Genomic DNA, 20,224 nt, shown 5'->3' with positions numbered 1-20,224 from the left:
ATTACTTTGAAATGTTTTATCAAAATCCATGACTCAGAATTCTTAGAAACATAGAATATTAGAGTTGGAAGGTCTCTTCAAGCAGTAGAATCAAACTCAGAAGTGTGGGCCACTTATCCATGCACAATATTTCCTGCTACCTGCATTTTGACTTGGTTTTAAAAAATAATGTTATCTATGTTTTGTTCCATTTTACATATTTTGTTAAATAGTTATCAATTATATTTTAATCAGGTTCGAACTCAGGAATACTTAATCTGCAAGCAGCATGACTCATCTTCCTTAGATGAATGAATTCACTGTAGAATACCAAAACTGGTAATGCTTAGAATTTAGAAACGAATGGCTAAACTGGCAAGTACCTGAGAATATAGAGTATTAGAGTCAGGAGAAAAAAATTAGAAAAACAACATAAAATGTCAGAGATAGAAAGGACCTTACAGACTACTTATTTTACATTTGAAACTGAGTCCCAAGAAGGGGATTAACTCGCCCAAGATAATAGGAATTAGAACCTAAGTCCCAGTCAATGCACTATTTGAAATTTGTTCCTTTATTGCCCACCCACACCCTAAATACCACCCTCTCAAAGAAAAACAGTAACATTATCATAGAGTCATGAAATTTTAGAGCTGAAAGGGACCTTAGAAGTCTTTCTCTTTACCCAAAGTTGGGGGGAGAGGGCAAAAGGCATCCTATAATTATAGCTCTGACTCCATATGGATCCAGTTCAATATTGAAAGTTTATTAATTATTAATTAACTAAATGACTAATAAAGACATTTACAATATCTCCTTTCTATAAATATCTGAATTTAATACATTTCTATCTCTCATCTAAGACATCTTTAATTCCCTTGTAAACACTAAACTAAAAAGGCATGGAACAGAACAAGTGTACCACACACAATAAAGAAAGAAAAGACTCATACCTGAGTCAATAGATAGTAAAAAATAATAATAATAATAAAATCTACTATGATGAACCCTATCTTCCTCAGAAACTTAGAAAATTGATCTACTTCTGCTATAAGGCTGGTTTTTGAGACCTCCCATCAAAAAGAAAAAAAAAATTATGTTAGGTGCGTCTTATTGTGGACATGACTAAGAAAAGAGCAAGAAATGTGTGCTGAGAAAGCAAGAAGTTAACCCTTAAAATGAGCCCTATCTTCCACAAGGCCTTATACATTTACCCCCATTCTATATGGTCATAATGGTGTTGAGGCCCACCCAAGTGATGAAAGAACTTGAGGCTAATTAGAGAACTAACATGTCCACACAGACATTCATAGTATACATAATTTATACTGCCAACAAAGGGGATGGTTCATATTTGTTCTACCTTGTCCTAGCTTTTTACCTCATCATTCCTTAGTTTGATTCAGGAACTCCTCTACTTATTTTAGGAATTTCTAGCCACTTTACTAAAGACCATGCTATCTAAGCACTCTCTCTGTCTTCTGACACCACAAATAGCATCTTTCCCATTAACACTGCAAGTAATATCATCTTGAGAGCATGCCTTCTGGGATCACACTGACATTGGAAGAGGGGCCTCTGCAACCACATGTTCTAAGGGTAACTCTGTAGTTGACTTTTTCCCAAAACTATAGCTCATGTGCTCCCTATTAGTGTAATTCCCATTAACAATCACAATAGATTAACTCTTAGAAAAGGTCTTATTCAAATGAAAGGAGGCTTTGATATCCAGCCCCAAAAGAAACCACTGAGAATAGAAACAAGTGAGCAATAAGGGAAAAATAAGGAAGGGGGAAAGGATTGAAATAAAGATTTCAGAAATAAGAAAACTCAAAAACCTTGAACATAAATAAATCAACAGGAAAAAACAAAACAAGAAAATAGAGCCTCCAGAATCTATAAGTAAATATTGCAAAACAAGGGAAATGATACAATACTTGATGAAACAGAAAATCCTATGGAATTTGAGGAGAATTTTCAACCCAAAGAAAGCATTCTTATGTGGTTTAAAAAAAGGAATAAGAATGATAAGAGCAGAATTTATGTCCTACACTGCAAAAATAATATAACTACATTCTACATTGGCACATTGAAACAGAGCTTAGGGTATGACTGAAGGTAACCTAGCCTAAAAATCCAAGCTTAACTACAATACAAATGGGAAAAAAAGTGGATGTTTAATGGTAAAGAGACATTTTAAACATTTTTTCAAAGAAAATGAGAATTGAAGAACTTGTTTGCTTCTCAAACACCAGAAACAACAGAAAAATAGAAATAATGAATAAATAAATATGGCAAAGACAACAGCAACAGTACCAATAAGACTTCTTTTTGAATGGACACGAGTAGATAGGGGTAAAGACAGACATCTGGTAGAGTTAACAAGAACTTGATAATACCCTGGTTACAGGTGAATCAGTTTTGGAGTTTTTGTTTTGTGGGACTATATTACAATATGAAAAAGGTATATAAAAGGGGAGGGAAAGAAAGCAGGGAAATAGAGTATACAAGGAACCAGGATCAAGAGCTAACAAAGAGGGGAAGGTGTTCTGAGATCTCAGAAAAAGAAGAGTCTATGGGAGAATGGATGCAGAAGTGGAGAGAGAAATTGAAAATAAGGAAAAGAAAGGAAGCCTTACTATGGTGTTAGAAGGGGGTTCTTCTAATGAATGTTCCTAAAGATGAAGAGAAATGGTTGAAGGAAACCAGGGACCTTATATTGAGTAGCTCTTGGGATTTAGTGTCTGAAAATTCTATTTATCCTATATCAAAAGAGGCTAGGAAGTTGGAATCCATTGAGATAAGTAGCACTTGAAGTAGTGGGAAATCATGGATCCAGGGGGAAGATGTTAAGATAAAAGGGGAGATTATTTATAGATCAACTTTGGGCTGCATAATCAGGGACAATGTAGGAGAGGTAACCTGAGATGAGACAATGTTGTCACTGGCACTTGTAATAATTGACATTGTTCTGGAACTGACAAATATTGGAAAAGGGGAAATGATGGTACAAATTCTACAAGGCAATGGCACAAACCACCTAGAGCCTAGAATGGAAATCTTGAAAGCTTTCCTCACATGAGAAATATAGACAAAAGAGAAATTATTAATTATAGGGGTAATGAATCAAAGCATGAAAGTGTAGAGTACAGAGAGGATAAATAATGAATAAAGAGAAATCATTTTTGGGAAAGGGTACAAAAATGAAACTTTAAAAAATAATGAACAAGATAAGCTAAAGGGGAAAAAAGGAAGAGGGAATCTACTTGAGTGAGAGGAAAAATAATGGAAATAATTATATAATGACATTAAAAAAAAGAAAGAAAAAGGAACTAAAGAAAAAATCTCAAAAGGAATGTGTTCACAAATGAGGGAAAGGATTCAGGGGTGAGAAGAAAAAAAAAAACAGTGAGAACAGAGACATCTAAAAAAAGATTAAAGTAACTGAAGGAATATAATATAGAAGAAGGGAAGGAATTATTACATGAAAAATAGTCTATATTAGAGATAGGTAGAGTAAAATATAAGCTTAACTCATAACTTTAAATGTGAACAGATTAAACAATCCAATCAAGGGGGGGAATGACAGATTGAGCAAAAAAAAAAAAAAAACCTTACTTACAACAACAACAAAAGAAAGATATACACAATATTTTTTTTTAATTTAGCCAGTATTTTTTTTAATAATTATAATTTTTTTATTGACAGAACCCATGTCTGGATAATTTTTTGCAATATTATCCCATTGCACTCACTTCTGTTTCGACTTTTCCCCTCCCTACCTCCACCCCCTCCCCCAGATGGCAAGCAATCCTATACATGTTAAATAAGACATATACAATATAAAACTTAAGGAATAGGAAAAAAAGTTATTATGCATCAAGTTAAACTCAAAAAAGCAGGAGTTTCAATCACACTATCTAATAAAGCAAAAACAAATATTCAAGAAATAAAAAGGGATAAACAAGGAAGTGCATTATACTGAAAGGAACCATAGACAACAAATCAATATAGTTAAATGTCTTGGCATCCAAATTCATAAAGAAAATATCTGAGTTATAAGAAGACAGAGTAGCAATAATGACAGCAGATTTCAATATTCCTCTCTCAGTTTTGATAGGTCTATACAGAAAAATGCACAAAAGAAAAAATGTGGAACTAGACAAATTACTGAAAACGTTAGAGTTAAAAATAACTTATGATATCTTCTAAATGGGACAGGAAAATATATCTATATCTATATATCTATGTTATTTCACAGTACCAAAGAAAAATTTAAATGTAATATATATATATATATATATATATATATATACACACATATATATATATAATGTGTGTATGTATGTATATATGGAGAATATACATCCTTTCCAAATCATAACAATAAAAATAATAATTGATTCAGGGATCACAAACAAAAAATACTTAGTCAAAGAAAGAGTCAATAGAAACAATTACTAATTATGGAAAAGAAAATAATACTGATCAAACAATACACCAAAACTTCTGAGATGCAGCTTAAACAGTTATTAAGGACCAAAGCATATTCTTACAAATATAAATGTAAGTATAAATTGTATTTTATAAATTAGAAAGCCAACAAATAAACAAACCCAAAATAGACACAAAAAGAAAAATTCTTTAATTGTAGAGAAAACCCATGTATTATAAATAAAAATAGGAATGATAAAACTAAATGTTGGGTTTTAAAAACACAATAAAATTGATAAGTCCTTAGTTAATGTCATCAAAAAGAAGAGTAGAAAAATAAATTAATAAAATAGATGAACAAGATGAAATTACAACAAAACTAGAAGAAATAAAAAGAATCATCAGCTCATAATATTCAGTTATAGGCTAACAAAACTTAGAACATGAAAGAAACAGAAAAACACCTTCAAAAATATAAAATACATAAAATATCAGAAAACTAAATAAAGATCTTAAATAACCCAATCTCAGAAAAGAAAATAGATCTACCTATAAGTGAACTACCAAAGAAAAAATTCTTGATTCTATATTTAACATCTACTGGTCATCCTGCCATCTAGGGGAGGGGGTGGGGGGGGGGTAAGAGGTGAAAAATTGGAACAAGAGGTTTGGCAATTGTTAATGCTGTAAAGTTACCCATGTATATATCCTGTAAATAAAAGGCTATTAAATAAAAAAAAAAGAAAAAAAAAAAAAAGAAAAAATTCTTGATTCTGATGGATTCACAGAGAATTCATTCAAACTATTAAAGAACATTTAGCATTCACGCTTTACAAATTAATCCCAAAAACTGATAAAGAAAGCACCCTACAAGAATATTTTTTGTGAAACAAATATATTTCTGATATTTAAAACAAGGAAAGACAAAACAGCGAAAGAAAACTATAGACTAGTATCATTAATGAACTTTGATTTAAAATTTTAAAACAAAATCTACACCAGCAGTTTTTCCAAAAAATCATTCATTATGAGCAAGTGGAATTTTCCTCAGGAATGCAAGGATAGTTCAGTATTAGAAAAACAATCAACATAATTAAACATATTAAAAATGAAAACCAAATTAATAGAAACCAAAAACAATCCTTAACAAAGTGCAACATTCCTTTATACTAAAAACCCTATAAAGTATAGACACAGAGGAATAGCATCTATCTAAAACCCAAAAAAAGCACCATATGTAAGGAGCAATATACTACTTTTTAATAAATACTGGAGTGACACAATAAAGGCCACTCTCCCCACTATTATTATATAGTTCTAGAAATGATAACAAGAAAACAAGAGAAAGAAATTAAAATTATATATATATATATATATATATATATATATATATATAAAGAGGAGATTAAAAATATCCTTGTTGATTACAGAATAAATACAGGATATTCAAGGGAAACAGCAAAGATATTAATTGAGACTCAATAGCAAAATTGTAGGCTACAAAACAAATTCTGAAAAATTAAGTGTCTCTATATAATAAGAAACAATAACAGAAATGGAAATCCCATTACAAATAACTACAAAATATCTAGAAATTAACCTTCCAAAGCAAATAAAAGGTTTATATAGATTTAATCACAAAGTACTCCTTAATCATTATACACAGCAACAACAAGATTATACAAGGATCAATTCTGATTGACATGGCTCTTTTCAACAATGAGATGATTCAGACCAGTTTCAATAGACCTGTGATGGAGAGGGCCATCTACATCCAGAGAGAGGACTGTGGGAACTGAGAATGGATCACAATATAGCATTTTCATTCTTTTTGTTGTGGTTTGCTTGAATTTTATTTTCTTTCTCATTTTTTTTTTTGACTTTTTGATCTGATTTTTCTTATGCAACAAGATTGTATAAATATGTATGCCTATATTTGAAGGGGATAAAAGTACTCCTTAAGGAAATGAAGAACAACTTAAATACCTAGAAAAATATCTTGTCATGGTTAGGCCATGACATAATAAAAATGAAAATATTATCAAAATTAATTTATGCTTTTATTACTATACCAATCAAAGTACAATGGGATACATTAGAGAATTTAACAAAATTCATTTGGCAAAACAAAAGCTCTGGAATATCAAGGAAAATTATGAAAAGACATAGGAAGAAAAGAGGAATAGCACTTCCAGACCTCAAATTATAATATCATGACTATATGTACGTGTGTGTGTGTGTGTGTGTGTGTGTGTGAGAAAGAGAGAGAGACAGACAGACAGACAGACAGACGGACAGACAGACTATATATATGATTGTTTGAATTGTTCCCTCTTGGTTTTTTTGCAAAGGACCTCCTTGAATTCCTAATGTCATTCTGAGGCTTCTCTGATCCTCAATTTAGAATTTGGGTGGTGTGGTATTAATTATTAGAGATAGGGCATTGGAAAGGGAGAGAATGATAGTTGGCAATGTAAATGGAAAGAAGTATTGATGTTTTTTCCCAGTCTCAAAAAGACTTGGTAGAAAAAAAAAAGAGAGGGAGAGGGACAAAGAGAGAGACAGAGAGAAACAGATAGGCAGGCAGGTAAGCAGAGAGATACAAATATAGACAGAGACAGAGATAAACACAGAGAGAGTCATTAAAATCATCTGACACTAACTAAGAATAGTGAGATAGATCAATGGAACAGATTAAAGAAGGAAAATTTGGGAGGGAAAATAGGATTTAATAACCTTGTGTTCGATAAAATGGAAAATATATTAACTAGGGGGAAAAAATCTTATTTAATTTTTTTTAATCTCCTGGAAAAGCTGGAAAGTAGTCTAACAGTAATTAGGCTTAAACCAATACCTCCCACCACACTCTGCAATATATTCTAAATGTATATATGACCTTAATGTAAAGGTGTTACCATAAAAAATTAGAAGAGAAACAGATCATATATATTTCTCAGCTGTATGTAGACAGTGGATTCTTAAACACACAACACTGAAAGGAAATTACAAAATAGTAAGTATGATGATTTGAAACAGAAAATCTGCACACTCAACATTAATGCATCTAGGATAATAGAAATGATTGAATTGGAGCATGGGGGTTAGGGAAGAATTTTTGTATTAAATTTCCTTCATAAGGATTTGGTATTCAAGATAAATAAGCGATGATAAATATATATATATATGACTAATAGTCATTTCACCACAGATAAATGTTCAAAATATATGAGCAAACAGTTCTCAAAAAAACTGTAAAATTTTTACAAACACACAAGATGCTCCAATCTCTAATAATAAAAGAAATGCAACCCCCCCCAAAAAAAATGAGGTTTCAACATGCATGCTACAAAATGGAAAAAATGGGGGAGGGGGGGAATGACAACAGTCAATGTTGGAGGTGTTGTAGAAAGACAGGTACATTAATAGATTCTTGGTAGAGCTATGAAATAGTATAATCATTTTGGAAAACAATTTGGAAACATGTAAAAAAGTGACAAAAAACAGAAACTACTACTGGGCTCATACCCAAAAAATTCATCAATAAGAAGAAAATATACATATACTCCAAAAAATGTATAGCAACGCTTTTTATGACAGCAAAGAATTGGAAACAATGGTAGATTTGCAACAGTTGAAGAATGGCTAAACAAATTGTGGTACATGAATGTAATGCAATGTTATTGTGTTGTAAGAAATGATATGTGATGAGAAGCAGGGCAGCAAGGAAAGATCTATATGAACTGATTCAAAATGAAGTAAGTAGAGCCAAGAAAACAATATACACAGTAACTATATATAAATGGAACAAATAACTACACGTCAAAAAATCAGAAATAAATGTCACAATATTATAAAGAAAAAGGATTCAAAGTGATATGATACCCCCTACTTACCTTTTTGTGGAGGTGGGAAGTCCATAAGTGTTATATATTTCATGTGTTTTTCATCTTTTCCAATATATTGATCAGTTTTGCTGATTTTTTCCCTCTCTAAAAAGTATTATTTGTCATATAGATTTATTCTTAGGAAGTGGGGTGGAAATTTAGGATAACTTTGATGATGTAAGAAACAGAAAGCATCAGTAAAAACGTTTTAAGTGTCACAACTTTGAAGAATGTGCTAATCCAGACCTGCATGCCACAAAGGTAATCAACCCTTTTCTAGCATTCCTTTAATCATTCCCACAACCACACCTACCTTCTTCAAAAGGTATTATCCGGAAGCTTTAATGTCCCCCACAAGACTTTTTGCTCACTCTTTTTAAATCAAAGTTTCTTCAGCCTGCCTGCACAGTACAAGTGAATTGTATTCTCTTCCCTGCACATCAGCAATCTCTCTCTGTCTCTGTGTGTTTGTTTTTCTGTCTCTTTTTCTGTGTGTGTGTGTGTGTGTGTGTGTGTGTGCGTGTGTGTGTCTTTATGTTTGTCTTTTTCTCTCCTCCTTTTCCTTCTCCCTCTCTTTCTTCTATCAAGTCTTTTTGAGACTGGGGAAAAACATCAATACCTCTTTCCATTCACATTGCCAACTCCTATCATTCTTTCCCTTCTCAGTGCCCCACCTCTAGTAATTAGTACCATACCATCCAAATTACCTTGAGAGTCAGAGAAGTCTCAGGATGGCATTAGCAATGGAAGAAGGTCCTTTCAAAACATCAAGAAGAAACAACTCAAACAACCATAGATATCAGTGCTATTTCAGCAACAAAAGCTCCTAATTTCATTAATTGTAGAGCTATTTGGGGTTTGAACTGTGGTAGGCCTTGGATATTAGGACTTTTAACTTCATTTTATAGGCAATGGGCTATCCTTAAAGGTTTTTAAATAGGAAAAAAACATAGCTAAGGTGGTGGTAGTGTGTACATGTGTGTGTATGTGTGTTGGCAGGCAACACTACTAGAAAAAGATGGATTGAATTTTTCAGAAAGAGAAGAAAATAGGTCTTTAGGAGGAAACAGAAAGTTTGGGGGAAGGAAAACCTTTTAAGCAATTGGATATGTTATATCATACAATGAGATCATGACTGTAATTCATTCAGGAAGAAAGCTCTATTTAGAATCAAGGTGTGATTATTATTATTACAATTGTCCCACCAGGAAAATAGTGACAAACTTATTGTCTAAGCCAATTGAAAACAATTCTGGACAAAAAGCATCTTGTAAGATCTGATAATGCCCTAAAAGAAGCTTAGTAACTCTTTCTTCTCTATAGTTTTCAATGGCCTGAGTTATTAAAAGACATGGTCTGTGGAATCTAACCAGATTCCCACATTTCCCAGGGGAGAGGAACCCCTCTCAGAACTGGTTTACTTTACAGTCATGGGGATCTGTTTACTGTGTTAAACTCATTACACTGTGGGCAGTTTGGAAACGCAGCAATTCATCTGTTTAAGTTTCCAAAATGTTATGGTCCTGACCAGCTCCTGTTCCATGCAATGGAAATAAAGAGTGAAGAAAGGAAAACCAAGATGGTTTCCAGTGTGTGGCAATTGAGTAGTTAGAATTAGGATGTCATAAGGACTAGAGTGAATAATAGCCAAGTAAGAGGCAAGGAAAGAAGAAAGGGACATTTTAAGGGCTCTATGCCGTTCCTTGCTCCTTAGTTATTACAAGGGGTCCTATATTCATCAATTCAGGATGAAAAGGATGCAGCTAACAACAAATACATAATTAACACCAACATACAAAATCTAACTAGTATAAGCACCACCAACTTAACAAGAGTTTCAAAATACACACACACACACACACACACTCATAAGTTTGGCTGAAGATTCAAATGTATAAAAATTGGGGGGTGGGGGGGAGAAACCTGTACCATATGATTTCTCACCTCCACTTTCACCCTAGGTTCCATAATCTCCTAAGGGAAGACCTATGAAAAATAGTTTTGTTCATAAATTGTTAAATAAGACACAAGAGGGGCAAACACAAGTCTAAAATACATGACTCAGGTCTCAAGGAAACCAGCAGAGCCCTGGAGAAGCAATCAAGAGAAAGCAATGTTTAACTGGCGTAAGGCAATCCAGTAAGAATTTATTAGAACTACTGGTCAGAATTAAGCTGTTCTTCAAAAAAAGTATATAATATATTATAAATTCCATGTACTCTGGCACATGAACTAAAAGGTAGTAGGAAGGTTATTTACTTATCATTATATAAAAACATTTTTTTTCTAATTCATACTCCTTTCATCCACTGAAGAGAATTACCTGATGAACTCAATGATCTTAGAAAAAAACATAGAAAGATTTGCCTAAAATAATGAAAAGTGAAATGAACAGAATCAAAAGAACATTGTATACAGTAACAGCAATATTGTTTTAAGGACAACTTTGAGTGAATATTTTGACTATTATAAATAGCCAAATTAACTGTAAAAGGGCATATGAAGAAAAACGGTATCTGTATTCAGAAAAAGAACTGAATATAAGTGTATATGTATGTCTGTGTCTGTGTGTGTGTATTCTTTGTGTGTGTTTGTATGTGCCTATTTATATCTAATGGTAGCAATCTCTATAGAGGAGTGAGAGAAGGGTAGGAAAAAAGAAAAAATGTATCTCATAATTTTGTTATATATTTGAAAGGAATAGCAAGTTGTGCATAGCAGATTTGCGGTTTCTTGTACTATCATCTTTTTTATTGTACTATGTTATGGAAATGCTTGTTTTATTCCATAAATGTGTAAAAAGGGGAAAATATATAATTATATCTAGGAAAAGAAAAACAAGAGGTATTACAAGGAACCCAAAGAAGTTAGGTGGTATAGCAGATACAATAAGGAATTTGGAATAAAAAAGATCCAAGTTCAAAGACCATCTTGGATACTTACTATCTGAGACCCTGGACAAATCATCTAACTCTCAAAAATCTAGTTATAATAGTTGCCTATCTTTTAGAATTGTTATGAGAATCAAATATATGGTATAATATATGTAAAGATCTTTGCAAAAGTTGAAGCAACATATAAATGCTTGCTATTATTGTTGAATGCAGAAAACAGGAGGAGGCAGAAAAAAGCAAAAGAAAATCAGAGTTATCCAAGGACTATCATAACCATCCAAGCTGCAAACAATCTGAATGCTTAAGGAGAAAGAAAGGGAGGTAATCAGATTAAATCCAAGAGTGCTTCCATTTCCAACATTCAAATTTCTTTTTTTTTTTTTTTTGATTAATAAATGTTTATTGAATGAATAAGTGAATTGAAAGGAGCCAGTCTTGTGGTCAATCCTATCTGATCGCTATCTTCTTTATTTTTTTAATTTTATTTATTTTTTTTTTAATTTTTTATTTATTTTTGTTTTGTTTTACATGACCAAACCATTATTTTGCTGTACAAAAGAATCAGACTCTGAAATATTGTACAATTAGCTTGTGAAGAAAATCAAAAATGCAGGTGGGCATAAATATAGGGATTGGGAATTCAATGTAATGGTTTTTAGTCATCTCCTAGAGTTCTTTCTCTGGGCGTAGCTGGTTCAGTTCATTACTGCTCCATTGGAAATGATTTGGTTGATCTCATTGCTGAGGATGGCCAGGTCCATCAGAACTGGTCATCATATAGTATTGTTGTTGAAATATATAATGATCTCCTGGTCCTGCTCATTTCACTCAGCATCAGTTCGTGTAAGTCTCTCCAGGCCTTTCTGAAATCATCCTGTTGGTCACTTCTTACAGAACAATAATATTCCATAATATTCATATAGTACAATTTATTCAGCCATTCTCCAACTGATGGGCATCCACTCAGTTTTCAGTTTCTAGCCACTACAAAGAGGGCTGCCACAAACATTCGTGCACATACAGGTCCCTTTTCCTTCTTTAGTATCTCTTTGGGATATAAGCCCAGTAGTAACACTGCTGGATCAAAGGGTATGCACAGTTTGATAACTTTTTGAGCATAGTTCCAAACTACTCCCCAGAATGGTTGGATTCATTCACAACTCCACCAACAATGCATCAAACATTCAAATTTCTAATGTCTACTCAGATACTAATCTTCTGTGACTCTCTGAGTATAAAATGGAATTAAATGTCATGGATGAGTGCTTCTTCAAATTTCTATACTGACCTATCAGCATCTGGTGGGGATAAAACTGAAACTAGATATATTATTGACTACTTCCTGAACATGACACAAGAAAGCCAGGGATCCATCATGATGGACTACTACTTACTAACCATGTAATCTAAAATAAAATACTTTGTCTCAATAAAGTTATAAAATAGGAATGATAAAAATAAACAAATTATACTTTCAATAAGGCTTTTGCTGATGCTCCCAGAACTACTTTGCATTTATTTTGCATATGCTGTATATGTGTTGGCTTTCCCTTGTAAATTTAAGAGACTTCATTTTTTTCCTTTATCTCATACTTGCTTCATCCACTACAGACAGAGTTATCTGCAGAGAATGAAAAAGAAAAGCTACAAGAAACTCATCTGGAGAAAGTAGGTGGTATCTTTGTATCTCCAGCACATGGTAGAATGATTGGCACATAGTAGGTGCTCAGTAAAGGTATGGTGAAGCTAAAGAACTCTGGGAGATGACCAAGAATCATTACATAGAATTCCCAATCCCTCTATTTTTGTCCACCTACATTTTTGATTTCCTTCACAGGCTAATTGTACACTATTTCAGAGTCCAATTCTTTTTTGTACAATGAAATAACTATTTGGACATGTATACTTATTTTGTATTTAATTTATACTTTAGCATATTTAACATGTATTGGTCAACCTGCCATCTGGGGGTGGGGGTGAAGGGAAGGAGGGGAAAAATTAGAACAAAAGGTTTGGCAATTGTCAATACTATAAAATTACCCATGCATATAACTTCTAAATAAAAAGCTATATAAAGTATAGTCTTTAAAAAAAAAAAAAAAAAAAAAGGGTCTCCTGAGGCTCCTCAGAAATGGCCCACATTTCTCTGTATTCAGCACCTGGCAATCTTGCATCAGCTTGATGACATATTCTTACAAGGGAATAAAGGCTTCTTCTAGGTAAAAAAATAAAATAAAATAAATGTATGGTGATTGATTCTCTATTTAGCACCTTCCAAGCTCTTCGGATTCTTATCCTTATTCCACTCACCAACAAATCTCAGGTCCCAGAGTAGGGGCATATCTCCCTCTCCAAGTTCTATGTTCAACCTTAAATATCCATCTACCTTACTAGTATGCTCTCCAGGTCCCCAGGTATTGCCATTTGACCTGTTAATGAACTTTAAAGATTCCTACCTTGCCAACCATTCTCCTACTGAACTTTTAGGACCATGAGCCCTTTTTCTCCACTCTGTAATTAAACTTTCCTATATCTGTTGCTTCCCCCATTTAGAGTATAAGGTCATTGATAATCGGAATTGTTTCACTTTATTAATTGCATCCCCAGCACTAAACACAATACTTAGGGAAATGCTTAGTCAATTTTCCCCTCATTTATTCAAGATAAAATTAAAACTACTCACCAATCTTAAGATCTTTTCAGGATGGATCCTGGGTTCAGTCTGCCTTTCCAAATTTATTTCACATGACTCATCATCTCACTATTCTTTCCAGGGAAAGTGTAATAGAAAGAGCACTGGATTAGGAGTTGGAGCTGGGTTCAAAACCCAGCTCTAATTCTTAGTATTTGTATAACTTTGAACAAGACAGTTTACCTCTCTGGAGTTCAGTTTCCTTAGCTGAAAATTAAGAGATTGAACTAATTCATCTTTGAATTTCTTTTCCATTTCTAAATTTAGGATCCTCTGACTAAACTAAATGATCACTGAGGTCTCTTCCAACTCTTAAATCCTATGATCCCAATATATTAGAGCCAAACCTGTTTGTCTGCTTTGCAAAACAGGAAGTACCATCTCCCACCTTTGTCTTGTTATACAAACAATCCCCTAGCACTTAAAATGTCCTCCCTCCTCACCTTATAATAAAATAATGACTTATTTTCAACAAGGATCAAACTCAGGGGCTCTCTTCTATGATAGCTCTTTCTTTTCCTTCCCTACTTGTGGTCTCTTTCTCCTCAAATTACATTATTTCTGCTTATCTGTATACCTGTCTTAACCAATCTCTCCTAAAAAAAGAGAAACTCCTATTTGGGTGAAGTGGGGGGGGGGGGGAGGCAAGGTAAAAACAATTTACCTGAAGATAATAACAAGTGGTATGTGATAGATTTGCAGTTTCATGTGTAAATGTCTTTTTTTATTGTACTGTGCTGTGGAAATTCTTATGGATTTTTATGGATGTGTTATGGAACAAAACTTTAAAAAAATCTTTTTTTTTTAAGAAATAAAAAGAACAATAGTAAAAGAGTATATACAATAAAAAGAAATTTCAAAATATTAAAAAATGGATCATTAAAACAAAAAGAAACACAAACAGTAATTTTGTTACTTTGTAAAATTTAATCTATTCTTTAAGAGAAATTGTGACAGAGGTACATGATTTTACATACTATCCTCTTTTTCATCTTTTGTATATTGGAATATTTGCATTTGTTGATGATAAAGTTCATAACAAAAGAGAAAAAAATTAAAAATAAACAAGAAACCTAAAAGAAAAAAGAAGAAAAGCTTAAAGGCAAGGAGCATATTTTATTACCTTTATCTCTCCAATGCCCAGGACAGTGACTTACATATAGTAAAAATTTAAAAATATTTATTGGGTTTTTTTTTTCTGTAAGCTTTAATCAACAAATAAATGTAAACTTTTAAAAATTGTTACTAGACAGATTTTCCCCAAAGCAGCACATATATTACAAATTTGTGCATTAAGATGTTGGAAGGAATGGTTGAAGGAGAAATATTTAAAGTTTAGATTTAAATACTGTAAAACATTTTAGGATAAATTCTAGGTACAAATTTGGAATAAAGAAGATTCAACCCACTAATATAAAATTAGCTCATTATCATTTAGCTTTGATAATTTTATTTATCGTTGACACTAAGAAACAAATATTTACAATTGGCATTATTTCATGATTTATAAAAAATAAAATAAAATAAATCTCTCATTCTTTAGGGCCAAAAGATGTCCTTTGTCTCCCAAGGAGAGTTTGAGTAATATAATTTTTTTTCTTAATTCATTTAATTTCTACTTGGGTGATATTTTTCTGTCTTTTTCTCTCTAATAACTTAGACTTCCTGGCAATCTTATTTTGAAAATTAAAGCAATATCCTTTCTGAACTTGAATTGATTTTGTACTAGTCTATGTTTCAGAAATAATAGCAAAGAGAAATAATGAACTCAGAAAGACCTTGACTTTCACAGATTCCTTCTTTTTGCCTAGCTTGAAGCCATTTTATGAGTTCTGTGATTTTTCTTTCCCTTTCCTCTCCATCTCTCACATTTAAAATCCTGTTATTACTTTATATGATTTTCTATTGTTGATTCTAAAATAGATTGTTTCAAGGGCTGGTAATTAAATCATCTACTTATATTTCTTCCTTTCACTCAAAACCAGAAAAATTTTTTAAGCCCCCAAGAAAATACTTATCCAATATGTATAGTCAGATTTACTCTAGCCAAAAAAGATGGAAGATAAAGGAAGTTGTAAAGATAAGTCTGATCCAATACTTCTTTGAAGGGTTCATTTGGTCCAAATTATATAAAGAATTTGCCTCCATTTTCTCTTTACATCTCTTGTGCAGAGTAATTTTCTTCTCACAGCATAGCTCTGACCATGCTCATGTAGCCTATAGTGCCATGGGCATTGTCAATTATCTAGTCATGATTATCAAAGTAAATAAACTAGAGAAACCTGAGAAGTAGAGCCAGAACAGTCCACTCTGGGAATGTGAATTATCTAAATTATTTGTTTATACAGATCTTTCCTTCAATATGTATCAGCACTTTGAAACTGAAAATTCAACAAAAGGATAAAGATTAGATCAAAAAGGGACCCTTTTTATAACCATTTTTTTCCTGCAAGTTCATATTTTGTTGAATGAAAATATAAATAGTTGGAGTTTAATTGATCTATCTAGAACTATAGTCAATATGCTATTTTATTAATAACTATAAATAAATAAATTATAATAAATAATAAACTATAATTTATATAAATAAAACACTATATTTTAATTTCATTAATAACGTACTACTCCTTATTTCAGGAAACAGAATGAGGTGGGTACACACAACACAAAAGAAGGAGACCTACATCATGTTGGAGACTTTTCTGGTCATAGCCTGCATGTCTTTGAGCAAATCATTTTCCCACTTAGTTTCCTCATCTGTCGAAAGAAACTGACCCCATATGGAGGTTTCATAACTGAATGTGAGGGTTGGAAAATTACGATTTATTATCAGTAAATGTTTGATTTGTATACCAATTTTATATACCTCTATCTATATAAAGGGTCACATAAAAATTTCTTGGGCAAAAAGTAGAAAAAGTTTAAGAAGCTCTGAAGTAGATGATCTCTTTTCAGTTCTCAAATCCTGTCACCTATTTTTTATCTTGGCTCTGAAAATATTTCTGCTTCTCTTTTTTCAAACATGAACAACTCTTTGTGACCCATTTGGGTTTTCTTGGCAAAGGTATTAGAGTGGTTTCCTTCTCTAGCTCATTTTTTAGATGAGGAAACTCAGACAAAGAAGGTTAAGTGACTTATCCAGGGCCCACAGTAAGTGTCTGAGGCCAGATTTGAACTCAGAAAGATCAGTCTTCCTGACTCTAAACCCAGAACTCTATCCACTGAGCTATCAAACTGTTCTTTTTATTGTAATTCGTTTTTTAGGGCCTTCAAAAATTAAACAATATATAAAATTTCAGTAACTGAAATAATGAAAGCATAGGATCATAGAGCAATGGCTAGAAAGGACATTAAAGGAAATCTTGCCCAAATTTTAGAAAGGGGTGAAATAATATAAAAGGCAGAGGTCTATTTCTGCCATTTATTAGCAGAGAAATTACAAGATTTACCTATTGCAAAACAATTAAATAGTAGAGGTAAGACCTTGATCAGGTCTTCTAATTCAAAATTTAAAACTTTTTCAACTTTACCTTCATTTTTGCAAGTAACAGCATTGCTAATAACAAAGTTGTCTTGACTGATTTTTTCACCTTTCCTAAAATTTCTGAGACAAAATCCTACAAAATCCCTAAAAGGAAGGGCTACACGGGGTATGCTTGTGATGCTTTAATCTAAACCCAATATGATGCTTCTAAATAAAAAAGATTTTCTTTCTTTTTAATGATTACTTTACACTAATTTTAGCACTTGAAAAAGCTGAGAATTTGACAGTCCAGTTTAGTATCTTTTGTTAATTCATGATACAGAAGCACAAAGGCCAATGTTAATTTACCCTTTTAGTGGGGTCTTTACAACTAGTCTGGAAAAATCAGAGTCAGCAGAGACAGAAGGGTAGAAAAGAGTCAGAAAGTTGACTGAGCTCTCCCCAGTTTCCCTCTGAAATATAAAATCAAGTTTCTAAACAGATTTGGGAGGGATAGAACATATAAAAAGAAGGAGTGAAACAATTTTTCAGGCCAAGATATTTTGGAAGGACTTCAAGAAAGGTCTGTTTCACTTAGATAAAAAGTGAGCATAGCCCAGCATAGACAGTGTCTGGTCAAGCCAGCAAGACACTCTCAGTCACAGCACAGATCTACAACCAACATGCCTTGGTCAAAGCTCAGCAGGCTAGTGGCACAGCAAACCAGCTGTGAGGCTCCAACCTCAGCACAGCAAGCAAACTGTTACTCCACAGGCACAACTAGGCTGTGTCATGCCAGTGTAGTCGGTAAGCCACCAATATCTGAATCCTGGACAGAAAAAACCATGACGAGGCCTCTGGGCCTCAGACCAAAAAGTTTGAGAAAGTGCCCTTCTATGCCCCAGGATCAAAGTTCAATTTTAAAAATCACAAAATAGTCTTAAATATGAGCAAAAAAACAAAAAACAAAAAACAAAAAACAACTAACAAACAAAACAAAAACAAAACAAACAAAAAAACAGAAAAGAGCCCTAACTATTAAAAAAAAAAAAAAAACAACTATGGTAACAAGGAAGATCAAAACACAAACACAGAAGACAACAATATCAAAATGCCTTCCTAGCCTCCCTTATGGTAGAATATAAATTCGTCTCAAACCAAAAAATTCTTCTTGTCATAAATGATTTTAAAGAGAGGTAGAAAAAAGGCACTGGTTAAGGCAAAAAATGAAGGACAGGATGTATCTGATTTTATAAATGCATACCCTGTGATTGAAGAGATTAACTCTTCAGGTTAAAAAAGGAGAAGATACACTCCTTTTGATCTGGAAAAAATTAAGGATTTGAAAAAGGGTTGCACTCTTTATAGGTTTACATCATCTTATGTTAACATGTTACTAGATAGTTTGACTTATGAAATCCTAATCCCCAGTGATTGGAAATCCATGGCAAGGACATGTTTAGAACCTGGACAAAACTTGTTGTGACTTTCGGAGTATCATGAATCATGTAGGATTCAAGACAGATGCAATAGGATCAAACTGTGCATACCCTTTGATCCAGCAGTGTTACTACTGGGATTATATCCCAAAGAGATTATAAAGAAGGGAAAGGGACCTGTATGTGCACGAATGTTTGTGGCAGCCCTTTTTGTAGTGGCTAAAAACTGGAAACTGAATGGATGTCCATCAGTTGGAGAATGGCTGAATAAATTGTGGTATATGAATATTATGGAATATTACTGTTCTGTAAGAAATGACCAACAGGATGAATTCAGAAAGGCCTGGAGAGACTTACACGAACTGATGCTGAGTGAAATGAGCAGGACCAGGAGATCATTATATACTTCAACAACAATACTATATGATGACCAGTTCTGATGGACCAGGCCATCCTCAGCAATGAGATCAACCAAATCATTTCCAAAGGAGCAGTAATGAACTGAACCAGCTATGCCCAGAAAAAGAACTCTGGGAGATGACTAAAAACCATTACATTGAATTCCCAATCCCTATATTTATGCACACCTGCATTTTTGATTTCCTTCACAAGCTAATTGTACAATATTTCAGAGTCTGATTCTTTTTGTACAGCAAAATAACGTTTTGGTCATGTATACTTATTGTGTATCTAATTTATATTTTAATATATTTAACATCTACTGGTCATCCTGCCATCTAGGGGAGGGGGTGGGGGGGTAAGAGGTGAAAAATTGGAACAAGAGGTTTGGCAATTGTTAATGCTGTAAAGTTACCCATGCATATATCCTGTAAATAAAAGGCTATTAAAAATAAATAAATAAATTTACATAAGACACACACACACACACAAAAAGACACATGCAATAGGAAAACAGGAGTTAACATACAAATCACTTTTGAACAACTAGCAGGTGACGGTCAGTATAGAGAGAATTCAGAACAGATTATTTATCCCATAACAGTGTATGAGCAAATTTCTAAGGCTGCAATAAAAGCCTGGGGTACCCTTCCAGGAAAAGATAGAGGGGAAGCCTTCACAAAAATAGAGCAAGGTCCCAATGAACCCTTGCAGATTTTGTGGGACATTTACAGACAGCTGTTACAAGAACCACTGGAGAAAATTCAGCTACAGAAATAATGACCAGACATCTAGCTAAGGAAAATGCTAATGAGGTGTGCAAAAGAATTATATGCGGACTACACAAAGATGCTCCTTTAGAAGAAATCATAAGATGCTGTGCCACAGTGGGCACAAATGCTTATTATACCCAGACTATGATGAACATGGGAAGACAGGGTCCCTCTTGGCAAGGGACTTCTAGAGAAAATTATCTGTTTTCAGTGTGGAAAAGTTGGACATTTGAGAGCCCATTGTAGATATGGAGATAGAATGAGAAG

The sequence above is a fragment of the Sarcophilus harrisii genome, chromosome 2 (genome assembly GCF_902635505.1).
Source record: "Sarcophilus harrisii chromosome 2, mSarHar1.11, whole genome shotgun sequence".
NCBI lineage: Eukaryota > Metazoa > Chordata > Mammalia > Dasyuromorphia > Dasyuridae > Sarcophilus > Sarcophilus harrisii.
Note: the sequence above shows the minus strand (reverse complement) of the source record.